This window comes from Pelobates fuscus, chromosome 11 (genome assembly GCF_036172605.1).
Source record: "Pelobates fuscus isolate aPelFus1 chromosome 11, aPelFus1.pri, whole genome shotgun sequence".
Taxonomy (NCBI): Eukaryota; Metazoa; Chordata; class Amphibia; order Anura; family Pelobatidae; genus Pelobates; species Pelobates fuscus.
This window is the reverse complement of record NC_086327.1, coordinates 20,878,456-20,885,406: the sequence shown is the minus strand read 5'-3', so window position 1 is coordinate 20,885,406 and position 6,951 is coordinate 20,878,456. Positions and strand designations below refer to the sequence as shown.

Genomic DNA, 6,951 nt, shown 5'->3' with positions numbered 1-6,951 from the left:
CTTCACCAGTGTAGGAGACACATTTAGTTTGGGCTCCAGTACATTTCATGGTTTCTTTAGGAACACAATTTTCACCTCCTACTTTTAAACAGGAAGGACAGCTTACCCCATTTTCGATCTGGTTAAAGGGAGGCACTGAGGAAGGAATACAGATAATAATAGGGAACAATTATATTAACTGTGAAGATCTTGTCTCATTTAAAAAAATAAATCTCTAATTCCACCAATGCTTAACTTGCTCATGGGTGGCTTTTTACCCCTTAAGGACACATGACATGTGTGATATGTCATGATTCCCTTTTATTCCAGAGGTTTGGTCCTGAAGGGGTTAAAGGACCACTATAGGCACCCAGACAACTTCAACTTAATGAATTGGTCTGGGTGCCAGGTCCATAAAGGGTTAACCCTGCAGCTGTAAACATAGCAGTTTCAGGGTTAATTCAGTCTCTAGTGGCTCTCATTGACAGCCGCTAGAGACGCTTCCGCGATTCTCACTGTGATTTTCAGTGAGAAGATGCCAGCGTCCATAGGAAAGCATTGAGAATGCTTTCCTATGGACTGGCTGAATGCGCGCGCGGCTCTTGCTGCGCATTGAGCCGATGACGTCGGAAGAGGGAGGAGAGTCTCCAGCGCCGTAAGATTTATCCCTTTCCTCCCCCTTGAGCCCGGCGGGAGGGGGGCCATGAGGGTGGGGGGACCTATTAACACTATAGTGCCAAGAAAACGAGTTTGTTTTCCTGGCACTATAGTGGTCCGTTAAGATGACACAGTCATTGGTCTTACCTATTACCATACCTATAAAGCACTGAACAATTATAGCCCCACTTATATCTCTTCACAGATCCATAGGCATGCCCCTTCTCAGTCTCTCCGCTCTGCCTGTGACCTTCTCCTGTCCGCTGCTTGCACCCGTACAGCAAACTTATGGTTGCAGGACTTCTCACGGATGGCTCCCTTCCTATGGAATAGCCTGCCTACTGCCATCAGATTCTCCCCTACTCTTTGATCGCTTAAGAAGTGTCTTAAAGCCCATCTCTTTAGGAAAGCTTATGGCCTCCCTGAGTAATTTCTACCTCACATTCCTGTTTCTTGCTGTCTCCTAAAGGGCAGCACTTTACTCTCTCCTCCAGCTCTGCTTCACTCCCACTTTATTTGATTGCTATTTCCTGTCCTAATGTGTTTTATACCCCACCTCGTATAGACTGTAAGCTCAGTTGAGCAGGGTTATATTGAACCCATTGTTCATGTATTTTTCTTGTAATTGTCCTATTTATAGTTAAATCCCCCCTCTCATAATATTGTGAAGTGCTACGGAATCTGTTGGCGCTATATAAACGGTAATAATAATAATAATAATACCAATCATATGAAAGATGTCTCAATACTCACGTTTTATGTTTTCTTTGTTGCATCCATCGCTTTGGCAGCACTCAGCTAGGTGGTACACTTGCATTGATCCAAATGTCATGTTATAAGTAGTATGACAAAAATCGGGGCTGGCTGCACAAGACTTTTTGCTTTGTATAGTGGTTTGGGTACCTGTGTAATAAATTGTTTTAGTATAACTATAGTTTACATTTTTAGAGTAAGTAGTGGTTGACGAAGAATTCCCTTATACTTTCTTGTAGAAATACCATAATATTTACACAGCTGGATTCATTACTTCTTGTTCAAACGCGACTTTTCGCACTTCTTCACAATCACTATGAATAATAAAACTATATACACCAATAAAAGCTCAATAATAGGAGTCTTTCACCATCCAACAATGTCACTTAACATCCAACATTTGTATATCCCCTCTGTAGAGTCACACTTATCCAAAATTAATCATGTGTCTGTCCTGATGGTAGTAAGTTATGGTCCTTCACGAAATCACCCAGCACCAAAGGGGTTAATATATTCACCGGTGGGAATCAAGAGGAAAAAGGCTTCCAATAGCATAATATTGTTAGTACTGAAAGCCTCCACTGGAAAAAAAAACACACCTTTAATAGTGCTCTCACCTTATTGGGGGCCCACATCATAGCCCCTAATGGATCGCATATTTAAAAAATAAAAAAAATAAAAATCGCAGTAACATTCCTGTGGCTAATAACCTGAACAATCACAATGACAGGCAAAGCTCCGATTGTGCTGTAGTTTTTCAATAGGTGAGCCACGGCCTGCACCCTTTATGTGCACTCTTACCTGGTTTAGGGACTCGCCACTGGTCCCACAGTCAGCAGTATGCAAAGAGGAATCAGTACTCAATTTATTATAATATTGTGTGATTTATATTCGGGAGAAGATGAGATGACAGCATAACTAGATTTTAAGAATGATTTTTCAAATCATTAGTATATAATGAATATATCTTAAAGGAACAGCGCCTCCGATTTAAGCATACTTGGATTCATTACTTACTGTCAATTGTAACAATTATGGAACTAAAGCAGCTTTCGACAGATTTATCACACGTTTCGAGCTTTCCAGAGCAGGAGGCACCATCCTGGTTTTCACATGTGTCACACTTAAGACCATTCCCTAGAATGAGATAGAAGATGGATAGATTGAATATAATGTAGAAATGTATGCATTACTCGGTTTTATTATCAGTTTTGATAAAGACCCTTTTATCAATGCTAAATCGGTGCTTTAGAGCTAGCTAGAGTGACCCCTATGGGGCATGCATGCATGCGCAACTATATGCCAGAAGGTCTTGATTCAGGGTGATTAGCCTGCTAACCCTGTCATTATCTATCTATCTATCTATCTATGAGCAATGACCACATCAAACAAAAACAATTGAAATAGCTCAACACAATTAATGGTTAAAATGTTTTCCCTAACTATATATAAATATAAAACCAGACATTACAATTAAAAATAAACAATGAAAAAGACTCCAAGTCTCAGTACAGCAGGGATTAGCAGAAGCGTAGTCAAGGAAAGCCAAAATCAGGGAAGCCAGAGACCAGAGTAGTCCAGGAGGAAAGCCAAGGTCAGAAGCCGGGTCAGACAGGAAAACTGGAACGCAGATACGGAGAGACAGGAACCAAACAAGGGAATCAGAGTCAATGGACTGACACCCCTTCCAGGGTGAGGCAGGCTTTTATATCCAGCCAATTAATATGGGATACGGGTAAGTTATAACCACAAGTGGGGATTCTACCTCTCCAAGCAATTTTACTTAGAGCTAGTTAAAGCTCTACAAAATGTGAGTGCAATTCCAATCATTATTATTGAGAGTTTTATCTTCCTGCTTAAACAGTCTGCACTATTATCTGTCATTTTGAGTTTTGTTCACAAGCACCTTAATCAAGAACTGATATCTATAAACAATTTAAAAGCAGCTGGGATTATGATCATTGGACTGTATATATTGGACTTTATACACTTATTATTATTTATTTCATATATACATTTTTATTCATTTAATCTTTATATCTATCTATTTGAGCAACCCTTTTTTGTGTATTTATGTTGTTATTTTTTTAGGGTTTGAGTGTCCCCTATATCCAGTTTGCTGCCTATATTTTGTCAGTTGCTCTTCTAGCGGTTATCCCTACCTGTGCTTTATATAAAAGGAATTTGCTGTTCAATATTGCGCACGGTTTCATGGCTTTCCGCTAATATATTACAGAGATTTAACATCAGATATGGTAACTGTGGCTCTAGTCACCATCACCAGCTGCTTCAGACAGACAATTTATGTAGGTCCCTGGACTACTCCTATGTCTAAGTCGTCCTGTGCCCATTATAGGTGCTGGGTTTGTGTAATGTATGGGTCTATTGATAAATGTTTTGTCTGCTCTCCCTTCCTGCTAATGCTGGCTACCAATTAGGGGGATTTGGCTGTGGAGCCTGTCTGTGTAATGCTATCTGTTGGTATCAAATGTGCACTACCTGAATAGTAAGACTTAGTAATTTACATATTCAGTTAGATTTGCATATTGGTAATTCTGCAGGCAGGAGAGATGGTTTGTGTTATTTATTGTCTTCCCCACGTCTTTAACAATATGCCATTATGCTTTTATAAGTTCCTGTATGTTTTCTGATATGTTTTGGTTAATTGTATTTTATTGAGTGTGTCACTGTAAGCTTTATGTAATGCGCATATGTTCGTTCTTTTTGAAACTCGGTGTCCTGTGTGGATATGTTTAGGGATTCCAGTAACAGAGTCTCTGGACCTGTTGGCTGGCTGCATGGTCCTTGTAGCCCGGGACAAGTGTAGAAGAGTTGCTGTTGCTTTTGTAAAGGCAGTAGCTGTAATCACTTTAGGTAGAAGGGGCGGGCGATACCTGCCTGGAAGGAGTGCTGCAGCGAAATAGACAGAGGGGATGATACCTGCCTGAAAGGAGAGAGCTGCAGCCTTCTTCGACAACTGAAGCTGAAGCATTCAGCAATTGCGGCGGAAGGGGGCCTGCTGCCCACCATTCTGTCTGTGCACTGTCACACACTTGAAGTCTGATGCGCGAAATCCGCTGATTACTGCTTACCCAGGAGAGGGTCCATTGCTGTAATTCTGTCATCAGGGGCCCAGTCAGGTGCAGCGCCACTTTAACAGTAGGACCAGGCCCCTTCTTTGTGTAATGCTGTGGTGCTGGGAGGAAGTAAGTACAAGTCACTTTCTCCCAGCATACCAAGGAACCACGAGGGAGAGACGCTAGGGAGACTGACTGAGAGCCAGGACCAGAGGAGAACCTGGAATAGATTCGCATTACACGCAGCCAGATGTTACTGGACCCCATGGAAGCCACCCTCCTGCACCAGCAATGCTGTGTGCATTTTATCTGTGTATATAGGTATATGTCGATGTATATCTATGTTTCAATGTGTGCCCCTTTGTATCTGTATGTATACCAGTGTTTGTATCTGTAGGAATGGAATTTGGGGTATTTGTGTGTCTGTACATTTGCATTATTGTGTGTGTCTGTATGTGTGTCTGTATCTGCATGTGTGTTAGTGTGTGTCTGCATATTTGTATGGTGTTATTGTATTTCTGTGTATCTGCATGTGGGTTAGTGTGTGTGTGTGTGTGTGTGTATCTGTGCGTCTGTGTATCTGTATATTTTACAAAGGACTTTTTTACAATATTGCACTAGGTTCTTGCTTTTATGTATTCTAGATTAAGCTGCTCCTGTATACAAGTACAAGTGCAAGTATACATTTGCTGATTACATTATATTTTTCCTGACCACTTGGTGTTTTCTGCATGCTTCAGCTGCCCACTGATCTTGGTTTTTATTTCTGCATATACGTGTGTGCTGACTGGCAGTACAAGGTGTTTTGCAGAGTATTTGGTTTTTCTTATGGGAAAGCATTGGATTGGCTGAGATTGTTAAATTTAATGATCTCAGCCATGGAGGCATAGGGGGACTGGGGACCTTAAATGTGCTCTTACAACTATAGTGTCAGAAATACATGTTTGCATTCCTGTCACTCTAGTGTTTCTTTAACATCCTACACATCTTACTCAATAGCAGGGCACCTTGAGCTCCTTCTACAATGTATCGGCTATAGCACTAATAACAACATGCCTCCTTGTAAGCCAATTATTTTGCAATGTAGCCTACAATTTATCCCCCAAGCCTATCCCCCAAGACAGCCCCTCACCACACAACCCCACACTGCCATCTCTGTCCCCAATTACATCCCCTATACCCCACTTTCTTCCCCTACCATGCCACCACAGCTCCTGTTTCCCCATTAGAACCCCTGTCCACCTTTAGAGCCATTGTCTCTCCACTACAAACCTTCTTTCCCCACTAGAGTCCAACTACAGCCCCTATCCCCCACGACAGCCCCTAACAACCAAACCCCCACACTACAATCTCTATCCTCAATTACAACCCCACTGCATCCCACTACAGTGCCCATTCCCCCATTAGAGCCCCATGTGGTCCATTAGAGCCCTTATCTCTGCACTACAGCTCCAGACCCAAATGCTACAGCTCTTGTCCTTCCCTGAAGCCCTTACTCCTCCACATTACAATCCTTTCTGTAACACAAGGATGTACATGTTGGTGGTGTGTGTATGTCTGCATGATGTATATTTATGTAGTTTGCAAGATGGTGAGTACAAGGGGGCCCCGTGATCTCTTATTGCCCAGGGGCTCCATGAGTTGTCAGTCTGCACCTGCCAACTGCTCCTACATTACAATATACAATGAGACACATTCATTTCTTTACCTTGTTTTCTTCTGTAGACTTTCCCAATAATCTGCTGTAGTTAAGTCAACATAGCCATCTAATATAACCATGTGACATTCTTATAGGTTTTCACACACCACTTACTAACATTAAAAAAGAAAAGAAATTCCAATCGAGCTCTACATTGTGGCCCAGACGTTGAGAGCTAACTATGCCCCATAGCTCACCTGTGTTGAAGAAAATAGCAAGCATGCAAAAGGCACTTAACATGAAGCTCATCGTGATGCTGGTTCAGTTGGTTCTGAAGTCTTTCTTCTACATTAGGATCTTGTAGCTTGTATTTATACGGTTTAATTATATGTCTGAGATAGAATGGAGGAAAAATCCCAAACGAACAACACTGTGATGGCAAACTAAACTGGTCTACTCAAGTTATGATGATGAAAGTGTTATAATTATCAAATGGGAAACAGGAAACCTCCCATTTTATTAGACTGCTATATCAAAATCACTGCGTGCAAATAGTGGAATTATTAAATTATAGTGACTGTCTTGGAAATAAGGTACTATTAACAGATGTCGAAACACATCTTTGCATTTGGTCTAATGACTAGGTGGAGCAATACAAATATACTTCTCCAATGCTGATTATGGATGATCTAATATCTTTCATTAGCCCACAAATTTGAGAACAACACGTGGACATTTAGAGAACACATGGCTCAGGTGAATGGAACAGTAGAATGATTTTTGGGACATCCTGAACCCTGTTCTAGAAGACTTCTTGCAGGTGTTTTGAAGCTATATGGATTTAGA

At 41.3% G+C, this 6,951-nt stretch overlaps 1 long non-coding RNA gene across 1 annotated transcript; it reads right to left on the bottom strand.

Moving 5' to 3' along the window:
* Nucleotides 1–1,456: 1,456 nt before the first annotated feature.
* On the bottom strand, nt 1,457–6,236 carry LOC134577264 (uncharacterized). The gene is made up of 3 exons (XR_010085972.1): nt 6,175–6,236; nt 2,407–2,526; nt 1,457–1,539 (listed from the first exon to the last, which is right to left on the bottom strand). It is a non-coding gene; the product is annotated as an uncharacterized LOC134577264 (long non-coding RNA).
* Between the last annotated feature and the right edge of the window lie 715 nt (nt 6,237–6,951).